Source organism: Miscanthus floridulus, chromosome 5, assembly GCF_019320115.1.
Source record: "Miscanthus floridulus cultivar M001 chromosome 5, ASM1932011v1, whole genome shotgun sequence".
Taxonomy (NCBI): Eukaryota; Viridiplantae; Streptophyta; class Magnoliopsida; order Poales; family Poaceae; genus Miscanthus; species Miscanthus floridulus.
In genome coordinates this window covers 54846680-54870440 of record NC_089584.1, presented here as the reverse complement: position 1 = coordinate 54870440, position 23761 = coordinate 54846680, and the positions used below count along the sequence as shown (strand labels likewise).

Here is a 23761-nt window from a genome sequence, read left to right as displayed (position 1 = left end):
AGGTTCCTAGACTATAAACCTCCTAGGCTAAATGGCAGACGTAGAGGAGCACATGGCTTGAGAGCGGTGTATGAACTTATGACACCAGCACAGCGAGCCGAGGTGGACCAAGAGGACATGCATTTGAGAGAGGTAGAGGTTGGTGCAACACTTGCTGGGATGGTGGGGGTGATATGGATATTGACAGTGATGATGAAGACTATATGGAAACTCCATCACCGGGTCAACAATTCTGAACAACTGCACATGATCATGAGATAGGAGCTTCTGGTGAGTCTATGTTAGAGAGTATACTATCTTTGACAAAGATGATGTGCAACATGTAAAGAGAAACATGGCAGTTTAACCAAGACCGGGCAAGGAAAAATAACGCGATGAATGAGATGCACGCATCAATACTCAGAACCCAAAGCATGATGCTTGAACAAATGCAAGAGGATAGAGCCATCTAGGGACTATAAATTTACCTACCTTATCGAACATAGCGGTCTTCCACCTCCATCGGATAGGCTACCAACTAATCGTGCTTTGTGTGCTACTCCAAGTCGTCAGCTCTCTCAGGGTCCGATTTTATAGGTTGAACAAGCAGATAGGCAATAGGTGAACAGGATAGGGACTGATGGTCAGCCAGATATGAGAAGTAAAGCTCAGCAAGATATGGAGGCTAAAGAACGGACAAATACAGGGAGTGAAGGTCAGCCATGTATGGAAACAGGAGATCAAAATGTAGGGTCTCAAGAATAGGACATGGAGATTGATTCTACTAAGGCTGATTTGATAATTGACAATGTCATAGCTGACGTGACCACTGCCTAAGGAAACGGTAGTATGGACTCATCATAGGAACTAGGGACATAAGAAGGAGAGAAGGAGAAGACTACCACTACCTTCAACAATGACACCTCGACCACTGCCCATGGTAGATGCACTACAGAGTTAGCACTTGAACCAAGGAAGGAATGAGAGAAGGGGAAGACAACCACTACCTTCGATGACGATGCCACGACCACTGGCCATGGAAGAAGCACTATGGAGTCAGCATAGGAACTAGGGAAGGAAGTAGAAAAGGGGAAGACAACCACTCCCATCGACGATGCAAGCAAAAGTGTTGGCGATGAAATTTAATTACCAACGTAATCTTTGCTTCGAACTCTGTTGCAAGGCTATCTATGTATTGATACAGTACTTTGTGAACTTGTGTGTGCCTGAACTATATGTTGGGTGCCCACCACTTGTATTTGCCACTTATCTGTGTGTAAGATTGTGCCCTGTTTGGTAGAGCTCCATCTGATTCTGATAATGGTGGAGCAAAACTAGGTCCTATTTGTTAGAGCTCCATCTGATTTTGATTCTCTAACAGTGCCAGTCCTGAGTTATTTTGGACCTAGAGCCCAACCAAAACTCAGGGCCCTTTATAAACATGGTAAAAAATACTCAACATGTATATGTAAGATTTTTTGACACACAACATGTATCGACAAGCAATATTTTTATGAAATAATTATATACATATTAAATTTACCTTAAAATGTCTTCTAACATTCCTTGATGATGGTAATAATATCTATCTCATCTAATAGTTTCTTCTCAATGCATAATGTTGTGAAACCATTCAACCTCTATTGAGACATTATAGATTTCACAATCTGTTAAAAAGCAAAAAATTCCTCATATATGATTAGCTTACCCTAATAGATGAATTTGATTCTAAATTAAGAGATTAAAAGGAAACAAAGAGAAACTATGGTGGTAGAAGCGTTAAGTGGGAGTGTCAAGCCAGCGACAGCATCCTCCAGTAGTCTAGCCTAGCATAGCAAACTATGGAGCCGGTAGTGTCATCATTCGGCAACTCAGCATTTGCAAGCGAGGTCAAAACTCGAACAAAGCTGAAGCATCCGCGGTCACTGTGTCGCTAGGCATATGCAGGCATGCAGCCTCTTGGACTAGGCTCTAAGCCTACACTATTAACCTAAAGTCTAACATGCGCTAGTTGCTTATGTGTTGCCTTCTTGATCTTGGGCCATATCCTAATACGGAGTACTAGTATGATACGGGTTTATTCTGTGGCTGGAAGTTATTCTCTTTGATTTTTTACCATTTTGTTGGTTTCTATACCATATGATACAGGTTTCCATACAACGAGATTGTGAGACGAGTGTTCAACGACTATGTTGGTCCACCTAACATATGGTGATGAACTGCTTGAATGTTTACCTTCCTTTGGTATCATCATTGTCTTTGCTTTTAGAAACAACGCTATGCAACTCTCAACAGAGACTGCCCAGGAGTTCAATCCATGGAACTCATGCAAGCTGCAACATGGGATATGTATATGGTTCCAAGGACCTTATGTGTTTTTGTGTCATTCGATGCATGTGTCGTCCTCCTTCAGATTGACTTGACAAAATGATATGGTCCTATTACGTATCCTCCGGCTATGCAGTGCTCTATGGCACTTTGATCTTAGATGTTGGGCACAATCTTTGCCGTTGCTTTGGTGAATAAGCATTGGGGCAAAGTTGTAGTGTTGTTCTTGATGTCTCACCTCTTGATGTGTGGTTTTGCTTGGGAAACTTGAACCACTTGGAGTCATGGGGGGGTTGCGTAGGCACATGGCTATAACTTCCCTCGCCGTGGGAGTTGGACAGCCGAATGAGACTTTGCAGCTAGAAAAGGAGAAGGAGGTGATTACAGTATCAACCTCTCAGACTCACCTTCCCCTTCATGGTCTCTTGTCAATCTGGTGCTCTGCCTCACCAAGATCAATGGCAAATGGCAAGTGTCGAAGGTCACCGTCAGCTGATGAGCTGAGGACCAGCAGTCCTCATCTTCACGCACTGAATCTAGTAAGCTTGTCTTTCCTCCTTTGACTCATTTGAGTTGCCCTAATACCCTATGCTATATAGGGATGACTTCTCCTCGTTGAGTCCGCCTGCTGGCTGCTCGCCTTGCCTCCCATGAACCTAGTGCCTCTTTAGGCGTGCCATCCCTCCTGCCATTCCTTCTCCCACAACCACCGCAGGTGATGCTTCAGGAGATGTACAAGACATCGGCATGTTGGTCATGTAGCTTAGCTAGGCCTAGTGCCACCATCTATGACATGCGCATGGAAGTGGACTGCTTATGGTCATCCCTAGAGGCTACTAGAGGTGGCTGGTGGCCAATGCTGACCGAGAGAGGGTTGCAACAGCAGGTGGAGATTGCTGGTAATTACTGCTACGATCGCACTTGAATCAGCACCCTATTGCATCCTGCCAATGACCTTTTAGTTCTTCTTTCAATCTTCCAGCCATCCAAGAACAGCTAGACGTAGTGACTACCAGCTATGACCTCCGCGTTGTTGTGGAGAGACACCAAGTGCTGGCGGGTCTCCTTGAACAATGAAACCACAACCTTGAAACCCTCCATGGGCCGACCATCGTTACTTGCAATGTGGTGTCCCCTGCGGTAGAGCCTGTTGCTCTGGTGGAGGTCGAGGAGCGCCTCCATGCACTTCCTGCACGTATCGTGGGTGTGGTCTTGCTTAGCATTCGGGTAGGGGCCGCCATAGCTCTGGCTACCGCCCAGCTCTGGTCCGGTGACGCGGTAGACTTGCGTGAAGTGGACTCGGGATTCTTGCCACCGCCACTATCATCCCCAAGGAGGATTGCATCATTGGTTGCAAACTTTAGCGCTACCGCTGATGCAATTGTTGCTACAGTGAACATGGATCACATCCTCCATTCTGCTCTTGATGAAGAGTAGATCGGTTGTGATTTTGTCCTCCCTACCATTTGTAAAAAATACCTTTTTGTCTAGAACAAGGATAATGTTATATTATTACATTAATGGTGGATCGAAACTGGGCAAATTCTAATGCTTTGTGTGTCGTATGATACGGGTGTCCATGCGACAAGATTGTGGGATGAGTGTGCAATGACTATGTTGGTCCCTCTAATATACGGTGATGAATTGCTTACTCATAGGAGTATGATACGGTCGTTGCTCTTCACTCAATTCATACTTTAGAAATTAAAATGAGTGTTTAGCTTCCTTTGGCATCACCGGTGGCGTATCACAACCCATGATTTAACAATATGGTGCTACAGTAAACATGTGTTTATGATGGATTAATTAGGCTAAGTCTACAAGATTGACTTAGGACGGTTGCATATCATCCTAGTGAGTTGAAGCATCGATCTTGATGGTTCGCCTTCTGATGCGTGGTTACGCTTGGGAAACCTGCCCCGCTGGGAGTCGTGGGGGGCGTGGCATGGCTGTAATCTACATGGCCGTGGGAGTTCAACGGCCACCTAAGACTTTTTTGAGGCTATATATAAAAGTGGAAGAAAAGGTGGAGGCGACTAACTATCGAGCTCTCAGACTCACCTTCCTCTTTGTGGAAGAAAAGGTGGAGGCCTCGATAAGATTGATGGACCCAAGATCAATGGACTGTGGCAAGCAACCAATGGAGTCCATGGCTAGTCCGCTGCTTGCTAGTCGCCTTGCCTTGGATGAGCCTACCACCTCTTCACCGCGCCATCCCTCCCCCGTTCATTCTACCAATTCCGATGACTCTATTGCTTCGGTTGACGGATCAAACAGGAGCTCAGTGATAAGGGACCTCAACTAGAGCTACACCACCATCTCAGATATGCACAGGCAAGAGGAGAAGCTACGGTCTTCCTTGGAGGCTATGGAGGTGGCTCTAGCCTCGCCTCATAGGGAGAGGGTTGCAGCGCAGGCGCAGCTTGCCAGTAATTACTGCTATGATTGCATTTGAATCCACATCGATTCCATTGCATCCTACCATTGACCTATTTGTTGTTCTTTCTAGCCCTCCGAGAATAGCTAGCTGTGGAGCACCGAAACATGGGGCACCATCTCATTGACACGGTGACTTCCAGGCGTGAGCACCGCATTCTCGAGGGTAGACAGCCCATCATGTAGGGTCTCATCAATCAATGTACTAAATACTTGCAACCCTACATGGGGTGGTAGGCATTACTTGTAATGCGTTATCCCTTGTGGAGGAGCATTATGCTCTGGCGGATGTCGAGGAGCGCCTCCGCGCAATGCCTGCGCGTGTCGTAGGCATGGTATCACATGGCATTCGGGGGGGCACTAGAGCTCTAGCTGCTGCCCAGCTCCTGTAACACCCCAATGTTAAGATTGCATTTGGCATCTACATTTCATGGGCACAAGCATCATCCCAGCATTCATGAACATGAGCATATGAAATTTCATCTCATTCTTATACATTATCACATGAAATGTTGATTTTATATATATGCTTATGCTTGCAATCATGTATGACCAATGTAAGAAATGGTTGGGAGGTCATGAAAACACCTTAGACACATCTAGAATGATAAATGAAACAATGTTTGTATTGATGACATAGGCCAAATTTGCTTCTACGTGTTGGTTTCATTTGAAATGCCATTTTCATGATACTAGTTTGACCAAAGTTGAATAGTAGCTTAGAGTGTTTACATGGCTGTGTGACCTAAATAAAAGTTGTAGTATTTAACTAGGGTAACAACTTTTATTTTTGGGTCAAGGTCTAATTCAGTGCATAGCATGCTCAAAAATATCTCACAAGTAGCAAGAAAATGTTGTTTTATACTTGGTGAAATTTTTCTAAGTGTTGGGCTGATTTCGGTTTGCAAGTAACCGACTTTGGGATGATTTAACTCGCAAACCATGGTGAATTAAGGAATACTCCCTAAAGCAAAGTTGTAGATGGCATATAGCTCTACAACTTTCCTTAATGGAGTTTTTGCAATGGACGAACGTATTAGGAGATATATGGGGTTGAAAACGCGCTGTCAGTCATCGTAATCTGCCCTGACGGCCGTGTTCACGCTCACGCCAGTGGCCGACTGACCACAGGCCATGGTCGCCTGGCCATAGGCCATGGCCACCGCGTGATGGCCGTACACCAGCATTGGCCCAGCCGGTCAGGCCAAAGTGAGCACAAAAGCACCACGCACTCGCCACTCGCTCCACTCACTTGCTCTTGCCTTTTCCCGCTTGCTCTGCCTCACCAAATCACCTCGCTATGCGCCGCCACAGCCGCTTGCCACCAATGCAGCATCGTCGACTGATTTGTCTCAGCCACAGCTGCTTTGCCATCACCTCCACCTCCTCGAGCCACCAGCATCACCTATCGACCCCAGGTACAGCGGCATTTAGCCTCGCCATAGCCGCTGCCGTCACCGGAGCGCCGCCGCGCTCGCGGCTCACTATGGCCCAGCCATTCCACCGCACTGCATGCCTCCATCTTCTTTGGTTCAGCACTATGCTAGAGTCTAGATGCTTAAGCCAGATCTAGGAATGATGCCACCGCTTGACTACACCGAAACAAGTCGCCACTCCGCGCGCAGCAGCCATGGCCGACGTGGCACTCGAGCTCGCCGTCGCTGAGTTGGTTCACTGTCTCCCTCCTTTCTCTCATGTATTAGGTTGAGTAACCCTAGACCTAGCTAGTGGCATGACGAAGACCCACCTTTCACCGCCGTCTAGCCCAAACAGTGAGAGCACCACTATGCTTCGTGCACCGCCGCACAGCCATGCACGTGGCCATGCTCACCGATGCCACCTTGAGCCCTCACCTGCACCATGTAGCTTCGCTAGATCACTAGGATGGTGTAGCCATCCTCACATGAGTGTGCCATAGCCAGAGATGGCCGGCGTACCGCCGCCCAACCTCTGCCATGGCCGCCATCAAGCTTGCTCCGGTGAGCCACCGAGCCAACTAAGCCTACCAGTCGATGCGCTGGGGGTGAGAAGAGTGCAACGGTGAAGATGCTACCACCGGAGACCTCACCGTCGGTGAGTTCTCACCGATCAGCGCCGTCCCCTATCTTGATCTCGCTGATGGGTGGGTCCCATTGACCGCGGACCTCAGCTGTCAGCCTGTGTGATGTTTTGATTTTCTGATTTATTTTTCTAGATTTGAATGCATGTTTCAAAAATTCATATCTCAAGCTAGGAGTGTCCAATTTTGGTGAACCAAATTTGTTGGATTCCTCATGAAGTGTAGTATTTGATAAAAATATGAAATGCACTATTTTCGGTATTTTCCTGGGAGAATAAAATGTAGCTAGATAAATGTTTTTTAAATGGTTTCCATCTTAGAAATGCATAACTCAAGCTTGGTATGTGCAGAAATTGTGATTCCAATTTTGTTGAGTTGGTATTGACATGATCTAGCTAGGAAAAAATTAAACCTATAGTAAGCATACTTGAAAGGGTTAATTGGATTCAGACCATTACAAAAATCGCATATCTGAGAAATGGCATTACTATTCTTCAAATTCGAATCCTGCCATTACAATTCCTTATACAACGGAGGAATGCCAGATTCTACGCTTCGCTCAACCTCTAGTCCACCTGCTGGCATATGTAGACGTACCCCAAATCTGTATGGTCCATTATGCCCCTGTGTTCTGTATTAGAAGGTTGCATCGCTGACTGGATCGAGCTCATCTATTCCCCACCTTCTCTTCCTCCCAAATGACGGCGGCGGCGACGGCGACGACGACGGCTACTGCTCTAGGCGGCCACGGCTACTGGTATAGCGACTACTCCTCCTTCCCTACCCCATCCACCATTCTCTATCCCTCTCTAGTGCCTGCATCTGCTCTATGGTGATGGCGAGCATGGCGGCCAGCTCCAGTGCAGGCACTGTTCACTGTCTTCCTCTGGTTGATTGTCCTAAATGCAAGGTCAAGGTCGTTAGACGCAAGAGCCAGGCTGGCAACGTGTATTACAAGTGCCCCAACAATTTTCGGGTAATTTGACATGTTTTTTGTTTATTTTTCGTCGAATGCAGCTAGGGGTAATTGTGCTTGATTTTGATTTATTTATGTTATGCAGAACGATGATACTTGTGGGGAGTACTGGTTCGAGAACAAGTACCTGGAGTATTTACATAAAAATCATCTAGCCCTGCTTGAGGGTGTCGAAGTGGATGGTGTGCAGCCTACAGCTATTGCCCCTACTATTCTTGGTGCTCCTGCTGGGACAGGGACAAAACAAAATAGTAGTAGATTGCTAGAGATGCTGGACATTAAGGTTCAGATAGCTGACTTGAAGGCTGACATTGCCAACTTGAAGCTGGAGATCAAAAATTTGAAGAACGGGGGATTGAGCAAGCCTTTTGTCATTAGCTATGCATTAGTTGCTATGGTGATGCTGAACATATTTGTAACTATTTTAGTTGCAGCAATTTGGAAGTGAAGTAGTGGGTAGGTTAGGAGCAAAGATTGTAGTGTGTGATCATTTTGGAAGGCAAAGAAGTATCATGTTTTTTTATCAGTGTTAATCTGAATATGTATGTGACATGTGACTCTATTTCAGTAGTGGTTATGTAAATCTTTTTTCAATGATTATGTGACTATGTTTTTGTGAATATATTTCTATGTTTTTAGAAACACAAACTTTCACAGAATTGGGTTCATCAACACAAGCTCATTATGACCAGAATACTTTTATGGGTTCAATAACACAAGCACAGTTACCTTCTGACCATAACACACACAAAGGTTTAGAAGCATGTACCAGACTACCTAATATCCAGTTCACATGCACATAAGCACAACTACATGGCCAGTCCACATCCAGTTCACAGGCACATCACGCCTTCCCTATAGGTTCAAAAGATTACATGGGACAATTTCAACTTCAAAAGACAACAGGCAGAATTTAATCTTGGCTAGTTCACATGCACACAAGAACTTGAACTTCAAGCTTCCATGTTGTTTAAAAAGTCCTTGAGGCTTTGAACAACACTAGTTTCTGGAGTAGCCTCCGCCCTCTTCTGCTTCTTCTTTGTTGGGGTCTTTTTCTTCTTAGGTGTCTTCTTCTTCTTAGGGGTCTTCTTCTTCTTAGGTGTCCTCTTCTTGACTTGTGATGGTCTAGCAATATCATCATCTTCTTCTTCTTCTAGTTGCATTTTCCTATAAATGTCACAATATTGTTAGGAAATAGTTACTAAATTGTTACAATCGACCTGCAATAAAAACAAGTTTGGCACTTGCCTTTTTGCTGTTGCATTCAACCCAACCTCTCCATGTTCTCCTAACTCTGGCATCTTGCAAGTCTTGGCAAAGTGGCCAAAATCACCACACCTTTTGCACCTCACCTTCTTCTTAGTAGCATTTTTCTCCAAACTTCCTCTGATTCTTACTACTCTAGGCCTACCAGCCGCTCTTCCTAATAGTGGTGGCCAAACTTTGAACCCAACGTCAACCGCTGGCCACTATGATTTGTCTGGCATTGGTTCAACTCTTTGAGCATATGCAGCCCTGAAACTCTTAACAGAATAGTACTCATGCACAAAGTTTGTAATTTTCATTCCCCTATGTGACAGTATCCATGCCAATGCATGTTTGCACGGCTTGCCTATGACTTGCCACTCTCTACATGAGCAAGAATGATGCTGCAAGTCCGCAGTGTGCCGCTTCTGGTTGTTCCAGTCATCAAGCAATGTCACTTCTGCTATATCCAAATCACTCTGGACAACCTTAACAACTTTCAGGTTATTGCTTATAGTGTTTAGGTCCTTGATGACACCAGGGAGTATACCATCCTGTAGAGTCCTACCAATCTGCTTCCTTAAACATCTCTTTTCCATTATCAGCTCCCTTATCCCATCAACCAGTTCATGCAACAAAAGACCTTTCAAGTGCCTAATCTGAGAATTGAAACTCTCAGAAACATTATTGGTCAAGTAATCACATTTACTATTCTCTAAAAATCCACATCTATACCAAACCCTATTGTGGTAGTCCTGCAGGTATTTTATGGCACCTGGATCAAACTCAAAGATCTTGTTCATGTGCCACTTGAACAAACCCTTAGTGTAACTTCTTGCAGCTGGGTACAAGTGATCAGTGAACACATCTCCATGATAGTGCTTCATGAAGTTGGCATACATGTGTCTCATACACTCCTTGTGCTCTACCCTAGGGAAAACTGCATCCATAGCCTTTTCAAGACCTTTACAGGCATCTGTACATATAACCAAATCAGTTGGATAACCAACAGCTCTATGCAACTGCTGCATGAACCACATCCAGTTGTCTTCTGTCTCAGAATAAAAAACACCATAGGCCACATTATACAACCAATTGTGACCATCCACTATAGTTGCTGATGCTAGCTGGCCAGTATATCTGCCACGCAGAGCAGATGCATCTACACCTATAAATGGCCTACATCCAGCTAAAAAACCATCAATGCATGGCTTCAGTGCTACAAAAATTCTCTTGAAGCGCTTCTTCTTCTTCCCTTCTACCTCTATCTCGACAATGGTACTAGGGGAACTAATTTCTATCTGTGCTTTCTAGTTGTACAGCAATTGAAAACTTTCTTCATACTTTCCATGAATCTGATCAAGAGCAACCTTCATACCAGACCGGGCCTTAGAGTATTTCAGTTTGATGCCATAATCTCCTTCAAGCTTATCCTTTGCATCTTTGGCTTTTTTATTTGGATTTTTCTTCACCCACTCTCCTAACCTATCAGCACACCATCCTTGACTAGCCATTTTGCCTACCAACAGCTTGGTACTGGGATAGTTGTGGTCAGCAGGCAACACTTTTATCTGCACGTCATATGTTGCATAGTTAACAATTTTATCTAGAAGCAAAAATTATAGAAGCAGACAACAATTTTATTTGGAAGAAAAAAATAAAGGTTTTATGTTGTACTTGTATTGTTTTTTGATCAAAAAGTCTAGAAGCATGAATTCTCCATGGGCACCCCTTGGCTGCACACTTGGCAATGAATCTGGTCGGGTCAGTTTTCACCTTAGCAAACTCAAATCCTTTCTTCACAGCATAATGCCGCACTGCCTTTCTGAATGAAACTATGTTAGGAAACAATTGTCCCTTGATAATCTTAGGGTTCTCTGGATCATGAAGCACATGAATCTCTAGGGGATCTGCATCATCAACTTCTGCCTCTAGAGGAAGACCTCCATCAGCAGCAACATGATTAGAATTTTCATCAACCGGTTCAACATTGTCAGTGGTTGGTGGCTGTCTAGGTGGTATTGTTATATACAAGTGCTCATCATCTACCCCAACATACTCCTCATTATCAAACAAGTCTAGCTCTCTATCTAGTTCATGGTCTGGTCCATTGGTGGAGCTATCTAGTAAAGCATCAGCATTGGTGGTGCTATCTGGGAATGCAGTAGCACTGGTGGGGATATCTGGCATAGCATTAGCTTTGGCAGCCCCATGTAGCATAGCATCAGTAGGTGCACTGTCATTAGTTGGAATAACACAAAGGGGCTCTAGTAGATTGAACTCAAGTGCATCACACATAGGTGCACTGTCATCAGTTGGAATAACACAAAGCGTGAAGAGGTCATCCCTAGCATCAATGTGAAAACAAATCATAGAAAGATGACTACAGCAATTAACCACAAACTACTATTCATCCTGGTATTAGAGAGATGGAGTTTCAGAAGAGTACCTAGACATCCCATCCTCTGTCACAGAGTTAGCGCCGAGCTTGGCGCTAAGAGACCCCCCAGCCATCTGCTCAACCTTCCATACCTACGGATCTAGGGGGTTGCCACCAATCCCCGCCACCATGCCCACCAAGAGTCGTCCCACTCTCAGTCGCAGTTGCCACTCTCCACCGCCACCGCCGCCGTAGGGTTAGGGTTCATGGATAGAGATGAGAGGGAGGAAAGGAACAGTAGCGAGTCGATCCAGTCAGCGGCATGGGCTTCTAATGTGAAAGGCAAGGGCATACTCGACCATACGGATTTGGGGTACGTCTGTATGCTAGTAGGTGGGCCAGAGGTCGAGCGAAGCGTAGAATCTGGCATTCCTCCATTGTACAAGGAATTGTAATGGCAGGATTCGAATTTAAAGAATAGTAATGGCATTTCTCAGATATGCTATTTTTGTAATGGTCTGAATCCAATTAACCCTACTTGAAATATGGTCTTCATATTTAATCCTAATTAATTACTAGTTTCTAGTAAAATTAATTGGGGTAAAAATACATAACATATGATCATACAAATTTTTACACTATATTCTTATGCTAGGAGGAAAGTAATAAAAATATTAAATCTGTTGCTTGACACTTTTCGCTATGCTAAACTATTTTTGCTAAAATAAGCCTATGTAACTTGTCATTTTTGTAAAGGTAGCTATACTTGTCCAATGGGCATGAAATTTGTACAGTAGATGTTTGGGGTTATATGTGAGATACTATAATTTTATCAGAATTTATTGAGCTTTGTAAGTATTTATCCTTTAAATCACCTTATTATCTAAGGAAATTAGTAAATGGATATAAATAAATTAGTTATATTTAACCAAGATTTTTTCTATGGTGCTTGTAATGCATATGACCTGTTGATGTTATTAGTTAGGCTTAGAAGTAATTGGATGTATGCAACTAGTTAATTATTACCTTATAATTCAACTAGATGGTTGCATGTATAGTTTCGGTTGTGGTGATGATTTCATGATGATAATTATCTTTTCTATAAAGATGGTTAATAACAAAGTTGTAGATAACCTATGTTGTGTTAGATTTTTATAGTCATAGGCCTTGTGGTTTAAGAATTATAGCTGTTAGAAGTCTGCTGTCATAAATGCTTGTTCTCTAGACAGATCTGAATGATTTAAATTTTTGACCTAAATAGCTATTGAATCATCTTGAGATGACTATAATAAAGTTGTATACAATTTTATAAGCTTTCTAGAAAGTCCTAGATCATAGTATTTGGTGGGGTATAACTCCAGTTATGGTCAAAATATGTGGCTGTTGTCTTGCTGTCCCAAAAATGTTTTTTATGGGAGTAGTTAAACTATATGAGAAGAGATATGCACCTACTCAGTAAAAGAAAATATAACTTGTTGTCATCTTAATGCAATACTATGGAGACACTTATGCAGATGCATTCATCACATCATATCATATTATACATGTCATTATATATGCATTCGTGATATCTTATTTCATACTCATGCATATAGGATCGTCCGAAGGGATAACTCTTCTGGAGTTCAACGAAGAAGAAAAGGAGGATCAGCAAGAGACACCTTAGGCTGTAGCTCTAGAAGAAGATGAGCAAACTCTCGAGGACCTCCCTGAGTGCCCGGATCACCGACCAACCTCTTTCCTCAAAGGCAAGCCCCAAAGCTTTCTAAGTCTCCTATGTTTTACAAAACTTCACTTGAGTTCCTTATGTTTGATGCATTAGGTTATAAGAGTTATATTGAAACCTCTTGATGCATAGAACTACCTTGTCTAGATACATACACCTTTAACCCTGTGTAGGTCTAGGATCAACTATATGCTTAGCCATGCTTAGACTGGTAGAAGTCGGGTGATTTCCTGTCACCTGCGAGATATAGGTGGATACCGAAGCATGGTTGGCTATATTTGCTATCGTGGAAAGAACCATGGGGTAATGTAAATGGAGGTCGGGCAGAGTCTATGTGTAGGTTGACTCATGTGATTCCATCTATAGGACCATTGAAAGGTCCTAATGGCTAGAGGGGGGTGAATAGCCTATTAAAAATTTTACAACAACACTTAACAAACCGGTTAGACAATTATGAGGCGAAGCAAGTATTGTGCTAGCCTACTAAAGATGCAAGCCACCTACCACAATTCTAGTTTATATAGTTTCTATCAACACAATAGCTATGACACTACACTAAGTTAGTGTGCTCTCAAAAGCTAACTAAAGAGCCACACTAACCAAACTAACAAGCTCTCACAACTAGCTACACTAAAGAGCTTGACAACCAGTTTGCGGTAATGTAAAGAGAGTGAGCAAGAGGGTTATGCCACCATGTTGAGGAGAGAGCCAATCAATCACAAGAATGAATAACAATGAAGACCAATCACCTCAGAATCAAATGATGACACAATGATTTTTTACTGAGGTTCACTTGCTTGCCGGCAAGCTAGTCCTTGTTGTGGCGATTCACTCACTTGGAGGTTCACGTGCTAATTGGCATCACACACCAAACCCTCAATAGGGTGCCGCACAACTAACACAAGATGAGGATCACACAAGCCACGAGCAATCCACTAGAGTACCTTTAGGCTCTCCACCGGGGAAAGGTCAAGAACCCCTCACAATCACCACGATCGGAGCCGGAGACAATCACCAACCTCCGCTCAACGATCCTCGCTGCTCCAAGCCATCTAGGTGGCGGCAACCACCAAGAGTAACAAGCGAATCCCACAGCGAAACACAAACACTAAGTGCCTCTAGATGCAATCACTCAAGCAAAGCACTTGGATTCTCTCCCAATCTCACAAAGATGATGAATCAATGATGGAGATGAGTGGGAGGGCTTTGGCTAAGCTCACAAGGTTGCTATGTCAATGCAAATGGCCAAGAGAGTGAGCTTGCGCCGGCAATGAGGCTTAAATAGAAGCCCCCATGAAATAGAGCCGTTGTACCCCTTCACTAGGCACAACGCGGGGTGACCGGACGCTCTAGTCATATCAACCGGACGTAGGACCTCAGCGTCTAGTCGTGCGATGCACGCCACGTGTCCCCTCTCTTCAAATACTGAGTGCCCAATCCCAACAGTTAAGTGATGACCGGATGCGCTGCTACAATGTGACCGGACACTGAACCTCAGCGTCCGATCGTTTCTAGTAAGCATCTAGAGACGACTTTTCACGACCGTACACATCCGGTCATGCTTGACCGGACTCACCCAGCGTTCGGTCACACAGTGACTCTTCTGTACGCTACCACAATAGCCAGACCGGACGCACCCTGCTAGCGTCCAATCACCAAGTGACCCAGCATCCGGTCAAAGACCGACGCTAGCGTCTTCGTGGCTTCCACTGACCGGACGCACGACTGTAGCGTCTTCATGGCTTCCACTGACCAGATGCACTTTGACTACTGCATTCCGATATGAGTTTCACCTCTCTTAATAGTACAGCTATCGAACCTAAATGTGATCACACTCTCTAAGTGTCTTGATCACCAAAACAAAATAGCTCCTACCATTTATACCTTTGCCTTGAGCCTTTTGTTTTTCTCTTTCTTCTTTTCAAGTCCAAGCACTTGATCATCACCATGGCATCACCATCATCATGTCATGATCTTCATTTGCTTCACCACTTGGAATGTGCTACCTATCTCATGATCACTTGATAAACTAGGTTAGCACTTAGGGTTTCATCAATTCACCAAAACCAAACTAGAGCTTTCAAGCATACCATTGTTGGCGCTTTTGTTGAGATTGAACGCATGCCTCTCACTTAGCTAGCCGGATAACTCATTCTGACTGTGATGCCGAGTAGCTCAACTCAGGCTGGACCCCGTTTTGTAAAAGTGCGCACTCTGGATGATAGTAAGGATGTGGGGAGCTAGACGTGAGGCCAAGGGCAGGGTAGTCCTAATTGTCCTGGCAGTTGGTTGTCCATGATTGTGCGGCACTGGTCGAACCCGTGAAATGTATACCTAAGTTGTACCAAAGGTGACCTAAGGTGACCATTGATTTGGTCTGCCTAGGTTTGTGTTAGGAATAAACTCCCAGCTGGTTGAAATTGATTTGAATAGCCGTCTCTCCCGGACAATGAGAAACTTGGCTAGTCCTAACATCGTAGTAATAGTACTTTGGAATGATGGTTATGATGAACATGGAATTATTATATCGGCTATGGTTACTACTATATGCTACTAAATGATATACCACATATTTGGCACAGGGTAGTGGCTAATCTAGAGATGAATAGTTATAATTAACTTGATGACTGAATTATAACTATATACTTGAATTGGTAAGCTTTTATGCAAAATATTGTCAAGCTAGCTCCACTTATAAAGCCTTGCATAATCCTTGGAGTCACTTTGTTTTTGGTTTATGACAGGTAAGTCTAGCTAAGTACCTTCTCGTACTCAGGGTTTTATTCCCATTGTTGCAGATGGTACAATTTATCATGGCTATTGCAAGAACTACTTATGTCCCACTGTGGACGAGGAGTGAGCCCTGGGTAGGCATCTCTTATTAATCCTTCTAATATGCTTTTGTGGGAATGTGATCGTGGGCTGGCACCACGTTTAAACAATGATGGTAGATGTTAGTTTCAAACTTTAATTTGCTTCCGCTACTATTTTACTTAAACTCGGTTTGTAATAACCTTAATTCGTACTATGATGGATGAACTGTATTTGTGAACTTTATATAATATGTGACATATATGTTGAATCATGTACGATCTTGGTTGTATGTTGATGGTAAATTGAGACCATTCGTGGTACTCGATGGACTACCGGATTTATATGGGTTCAAGTATGACAGTGCAATCACTTACGGGCTGCCATTGTACTTGTGCTCTTATAAATTGGTCGGTTCTGCTATAGCTCCAGTCCGGCAATGCAGTGGACTTGCGTCCAGTGGACCCGGGATTCCCACCATGATCATCCCCAATGATGATTGTGTCATTGGTAGCTGACTTCGGTGCCACCGGTGACGCAATCCTTGCTGCAGTGGACGTGCTGCGGATCCTCTGTTCTGCTCTTGATGAAGAGTAGATATCGGGCATGATTTCCACCTCCCTGCAATTTGTATCCTACTAGTTTTCTTATTAATTTGCATCTGGCTACACCTTCTGTTGTTTGGTACATGATTTTGTGAACTTGTGTGTGTCTAAACTATATCATGGGTGTGCACCCCTGCTATTATATTTCGATTTTGTACTTATCCATGTGTGAGATCGTGAACTATATACCCACCAGGTTGTTGAATTCCTCTTGTTAATGGCGGAGCGAAATTGGGAAGGTTCTGATGCTTTGTGTGCCGTAATCTGGGTGTCCATGCGGCAAGATGGATGAATAACAATCATTGACTGATTGTAGTCCATGGGGTATGTTTGGATCCAAGGATGGTGCGATAAGCTGAGTCTACCATGATTGACTTATGTTAGTTGTGTATCATCTTAGCGAGTTGTGCTACATGTGACAGAATCGCCCAATTTATACAGGATCAAGTACGGTTGTCCCCTTTTAACACGTTGACGTGCACATACTTTCACTTATATAAACCCGGTAGTCCGTCGAGTATCACGAAGGACCACGGTAAATCCATATCACAACCAAGATCACACGATTAAGCAAATACACATCATATACACAGAGTTGTAGCGGAAATAATGTTTACAATGAGTTCACAAATAATAATATAGTTTGGGGTTCAAAACCGATTAGTGAAAACAACATAGCTTTCAACTGATTACAATAATATAAGTTCCAAATACATTGCTAGCATACGGGACATCCTCTGACAAAAGCATATAGATAAGAACACTATATAGAGTCGCCAAACCCACTGGCGGCTAGCCACCATCTTTAGCAGGTCGAGAACTTCACCTGCAACATGATGGGATAAACCCTAAGTATAAGAAGGTACTCAGCTAGACTTACCCATCATAAACCAAAAATAAAGTGACACCAAGGAGTATGCAAGGCTTTATCGGTGGAGTTAGCTTGACAACATTTTGCATAAATGCTTAAGTAACATAACTTGGAGATTTAATATCTTTAGCATCAAATTGAATATCTATTCAATTAAGCATCTCTAGATTAGCACCTGTACTAGAGCAATCACGTGATTAAGCTAACAAGCATTAGTAACCATATCCGGTGTATTAATTTGAGCATCATCATAACCATCAAGTTCCATCAATTAATGCTACGTTGCCGCTGCTCAGTCAAGTTCTCACTATCCGGGAGATATGGCGACTCGAATTGATTCCAACCAGCTGGGGAGTTATTCCTAACACAAACTCATACTTCCCCTATCAGGGTCACGTTGGGTCACCTTTGGTACTACTCAGGTACAGTCATGGGTCCAATCAGCGCCACACCCTCAGGGATACTACCAGTCCACCAGGAAGTTTAGGCCTGGCCTGCCCTTGGACACATACGACTGGCTCCCCGCACATCCTTACTTCCTCTAGTGTGCGCACTTTCACTTACCAGGTCCCGGCCTGAGTTGAGCTACTTGGCTTCACAGTCGGAATGGCTTATCCGGCCAACTAAGTGCTAGGCATGCATTCAACATGACATGAGGACGTACAGTGAATCAGTCCTTAACCGACACAGACGGGGATAAATAGGAACCAAGACCTCCATGCCTTGTTGCTTCTCTATCACAATCCTATCCGGTCTCCTTTTATTCATCAACACATGGTTATTTCCAAGATAGCAATTATAGCCAACCGTGACCAGATATCTACCTATATCTTGTAGGTGATAGGAAATCACCCGACTTCTACCAGACTAAGCATGGCTAAGCATATATTCGATCATGGACCTTCATAGGATTCAAGAAATATTTGTCTGGACAAGGAAAGTATATGCAGCAAGTGGTTCCAATCAACCCCTAGTACTTAATGCATCAACATAAAAGGACTCAAGTTGACATTTAGAAAATATAGGAGGCTTAGAATGCTCCGAGGCTTGCCTGGGATCCGACACAAGTCAGTTCAGTTAGCTTGCACCATCTTGGTGACATCTCCAGTCCTAGCACTTGCTTAGTCCTTCCATCTTCGGGATAGGTCCACCATACACTATCTTCGGGTTAGGTTCCAACATCATGTCCTTCACGTGGTTCATTTAGTACACCTAGATGAGATGCAAGATGCAAGTGCATGAATATGAAGAATAGTAATAAGACATGCATCACATAAGAATGTTCAAGACAAGCACAAGATTATGCAAGACATTGGCACCTAGAGTTATTTAACTAAACATCACACAACCTATTATAGAGGGACAGCAAGCATATTAGGCATGGCACACAAGTGAACTTAAGTTCAGATATTGCACACATGCATTGATCAAGAACTAACCAAACAAGTTTAGCCAAAACAAGAGCAAGCTAAAGCAATCACCTAGCACATGTATAGAAATCTAGACAGCAGCACAGCAGTCACTTGTTTCAACTATAACTAGAGTTACAAACATTCAATTAAGGTGATCTTGGACTTTCTGGAAAGATAATGAAATTATATATAACTCTTTTATTTACACTCAGAGCTGATTCTAAAGCTAACTAGGTCAAAATACACCAAGGAGCAGGTTTGCACAAACAATAGACAGAAAAAGTGATATGAACTTCAGAGATGCATAACTAGAATTCTAATAATCCAACAAGCAAGATTCTTAACTTTATGGAAATCTTATTAAGTTACCTATAACTTTCTTATTATCATGTTAAGATGATTCTACAGCTAACAAGGTTAAACTATACCAAGAAGGCATCTCTGCATAGATTTGGACAGAAATCTGTTGTTCCACTTTGAACAGCTATAACTAGAGTTCTAGATCACCAAAAAGGGTTGAAACGACCCTAATTTCCGTGAAGGGAAATCCACAGCGTCGAAGTGTAATAAGATCGTTGTAGATCATATTACCCAAATTCCAGTCGAATATCACATCCATACAACGATAATATCAGAGTACAAATAGTGTGGAATTACATAATTTATTACATTGCCGCATTGGCGGAATCAAAAGTAGCATTCATTCAGAACAGCTTGAAGATAAGATCACCAAACTCGAGCGTAGGCACGAACTCCTCATCCGTCAAACTCCTCGGAGCTATACTCCTCAGCAGAACCTGTGTGCCAAAATTTATCAGTACAATTTGTACAGGCCACTCCCAACTCTATGAGCATTGCTTTGTGGATATTGGATGCAAGTTGGGTATAAGCAAAGTGAACCTATAAGGCTAGGGTTTCCTATGCAATAGCATATCAAGTAAATAGTAATAGTTCATCAAGTTTTAACACCATTCCCACACACATTCCATTCCATCCCCTTTTCCGAGCCAGGTTTCGATCCTAGGATCAACATACCACCATCTCCATACCATCACCATACCATACCATCGCTCAGTCGATAGGCCAACTCCCTCTCGGCACCGTCTCAAGGCCCGTAGCCCCTGGCTACGACCGACACTCTCTCACGGGGGAAGAAGAGAAGGACTCATCTCACTATCTAGTTTAAGCGAAACCCAGGAAAGGTCCATAGCCGATAAGTCGGCACATGTATCGATTGATCAACCATACACTCTGCAGAGGTTTTACATAACCACAAGATCCACCTTCCTCGCTGACCGTCATCAACTAGGCTGATTTCGGCTGCTTGCTAGCCTAGGATAATGCCACTCTACCATTTAGCCCTGGTTCACCCCAAGTCAAGTCTGGGGTGGCTGAAACTGTGAGTTATGAGCTGGGTCCACAAGGTCTCCATGAAGTCTCGGAAGGGTGTGGGGGAAATCCTCCATGCCCCATACCTCCTCACACTGTCCGCTATCAACCTAGCAGTAGTGGCAATATCCTACCAAGTAGTCCAGTCGTCCCGCACCATATAGGGCGAGTGGTACGTAAGGCTTCCCGGTGAATCTGAGTACTAGTAAGTCCTTAGGGGTGACCAAGCCAGAATGTCTCCATCAGGGTTTCCATTTACCGTGCCACCACAGCACCTCCATCCCGGGCTCCACCCGTCATAGGTTCACACCCAGGTCCACCTCATATACCATTTTACCCACCACAGGTATCCATTCCAGGGGTGCCCAGGTAGCACCCCATGGCAAGACTTGCCCCAGGCTCATCGTATACTCCAACTTGGTCGACACAACCCTCACCCTCCACACACCCAAGTCACACACGCAGCACTCTCCCCATAGTCCAGGTAACACCAGTTTCCACCACGCACATAGTATAAGCATAGTAGAAGTATAAGTAATGAAATATATAGCAGTAAGCGTGTGTCTAGCCTAATAGCAGGGTATGCAGGGGTAAGGTTGTGTCAAGGTAAAGGCTTTCAAGCAAGCATACTACCATGCAAGTCCTAGCATAATATAATTGTAGCAGTAAAGTAAAGCGATAGCAGTTCTATATTAGCCATGCGTAATAGGTGCTACGAGATTGGGCGGGATGTGGCACCTTCAGTGTAGTCGTCTCCGTTCTCCTCACGGTACTCACGGTCCTCATCCGTCAGGTTCTCCTCCGAGTCTACATCGTTCGCATTATAGTCGCGTTAGCGATGTCTATAGAATAGCACAAAGAAGCAAGGGAAATTCAAAAGAGCCAAATGCACTCAAACATGGGTTCATTGCGTAGAGCTCGATTTTAGATGAATTTTGGTCCTAGTTTCATATTTTTCTGAGGTCGTATGAATTAGGTATGAATTTCCGAAGTTTAAATCATTTCTGAAATTGGATAAAGGCTGAATTAATCCTGGGCTGACACGTGTCATGCTGTGGTTGGTCCACGTGGCTTGCTGACGTCAGTATGACGTCAGCATCACGGTTCTGAGCTGATGGGTGGGTCCTAGCTGACGTTAGCATGACATCATCAACATCGTCCACACCGACAGGTGGGCCAAAGGCTATTGGGTCACTAACAGGTGGGTCCGATCAGAGTCAACGTCAGTCAACGATGAGTCAACGGTCAACGGTCAACCATCACGGTCACTGACATGTGGGCCTGGTCTGTTGACGTCAGCAGCTGATGTCAGCGTGACGTCAGCATGACGTCACCTCGGCTGTGCTGTCTTCTGACATGTGGGTCCCACGTGATGTCATCATGTTGTCAGCATCTAACGTGTGGGTCTAGGGTGTCTGTGTCACTGATAGGTGGGTCCTGGTCAACGGTCAGCGTTGACCAGTCTACAGTCAATACGGGCCGGGTCCAAACTGGGCCGGTTGGGCTTCGGGTTGGGCCGGTCTGGACCGGGCCAGGCCAAACACGTGGCACGCTGTGACGCTGCCACATCACGGCCGTGGGCTCTTACTGGGCCATGGTCCATGGCTACGGTCTACGATGGACTAAGTGGTGCTGGTCCATGGACCACAGACTAGTCTATGGTGGACCGAGTCCACCCGTCGCCTCCCAGGCGTGGTCCAGGTACTCCAGGTGCACGTGCCGGTGGCCGGCGAGGGGGGGTGTTCCCCTGTTTTTCCCGCAGCGGTGCTCCTGCCGACGGCGATCTTCACTGATGAGCTTCTATGGCGAGACTGGTGTCTGATTGGTGTGGGGAAAAGCTTCCCCGGGCCACAGCGACTGCGTCTACGGAGTCAAGGTGGCGACAAGAGCTCCCCAAGGTGCTGGCCATGGCGAGCGGCGGCTCGGCAATGCCTGCCAGTGGCGAGGTCGCGCACGCCGACTCCCTGGTGGCTAGTGCTGGGCAGAGGGGGCTTCTACAGTTCCACGGGTGCACGACAATGGCGTCCAGGGCTCAAGCAGGGCTTTGGTCTCCTAGGTGGCCGTTAGGGGCTCCAGCAGCCATGGTGACACGGTGCTGACGGCGATGCACGTGCTGGTGCGCTACAAGCTCCGGTGGGGTGTCATGGTGGTCTCAGTGTGCGTGTGGGTGCATGTGTTCCAAGTGGCTGAGGCAAGGCACTCGCCTACGCGCTCTAGGCATGGAGTGCCATGGCCGACGGTGAGGTCCGACGGTAGAGAGAGACCGAAAGAGGGGAGAAAGCTCACCGTGGGTGGCGTGGAAGACTGGATGGCGATGCCGTGTCGATGCGAGGCCATGCAGCTCCGGTGTGGCCGTGCAGTGCCGTGCCGAGCCGCATTAGTGACGAAGCGCCGGCGCCATCTTCGGCTCCGACGACCTCCTCCTCCACGGTGGCTTTTGCGCTTTCTTCCTCTCCTTCCTTCCCCTTCTCCCTCCTCTCTCTTGGTTCCGGTGCACAGCGTATGGCCACCAAATGGTGGCGAGTGATGGACGGTCGCTAGGGCTCTGGGGCTAGGGCTCTTATAGCTGGAGCTTCGAGCTCCACGGCGGACGGCTAAGGATCGCGACGAGCGCATCGAGTGGCATGCGGGGCATGGATGGTTGGCATGGCACTGGCGTGGGCGCTGCGCCAAGAGGGGGCAAGGCCATGGCTCGGGCATGACCCCCTGGCCTGCCCTGCCATTGCTGTCGGGGCTCTATCATGCGGTGGTCGTGCGCGGCGTGGAGAAGAGGAATAGTAGGGCTGACTTGCGGGGTCCAGCGGCAGCGGCAGCGAGCAAAGGCGGGGAGACGAGCGGGCGTGGGCGTCGTGCGGCTGACACGCGGGGTCCAGTGGTAGCGGCTGCAAGCGGAGGCAGGGAGACGCGCGGGCGTTGCTGGGCCACAAGCTGGCCCGCGCACGCTGGGGCTGGCTGGGCTGAGCGGCTGGGCTGCGAGGCCTTCTTCTCCCTTTCTTCTTTTCTCTTTTGTTTTTCATTTCTTTTCCATTGTTTAAATTCAAATTTGGTTTAGACTTTGAATTTAAAACTGAGGTAACTTGTTCATTGGAGTTTAGGGAATTTTGTTTAGTAATAAACTTTATAGAATTGTTAGTCATAACATAAAGCAATGAGAATCCAAATCACAATTTAAGTTAATCATGTATGCAACATCTATTTAATAGAAATTAATAATCATAATCAACATATGACATGCTATGCTTATGTATTGACTTAGGTTGGGTTACTTTACATGACACTCATCATCACATGGAGGTTTTTGAGAAAAATTTTGTAGTTGGTATTTTTGGTGTGTGGATTTTTGGGTTGTTATAGTCCTACCCCCTTAACAGAATCTCGTCCCCGAGATTAAAGCATAACGTACTCTTCGAAGAGGTAAGGATATCGCAGCCGGAGGTCACACTCTTTCTCCCATATTGCTTCTCTCTCGGTATGATTACTCCATTGGACCTTGCACATAGGAATAGTCTTGCTTCGGGTCTCTTTGGTATCTCTGCCCAGAATT

General features: G+C 45.1%; 1 pseudogene; it reads right to left on the bottom strand.

The window, feature by feature from the left end:
* Nucleotides 1-8731: 8731 nt before the first annotated feature.
* LOC136454655 (uncharacterized) lies at nucleotides 8732-11537 on the bottom strand (annotated as a pseudogene).
* Between the last annotated feature and the right edge of the window lie 12224 nt (nucleotides 11538-23761).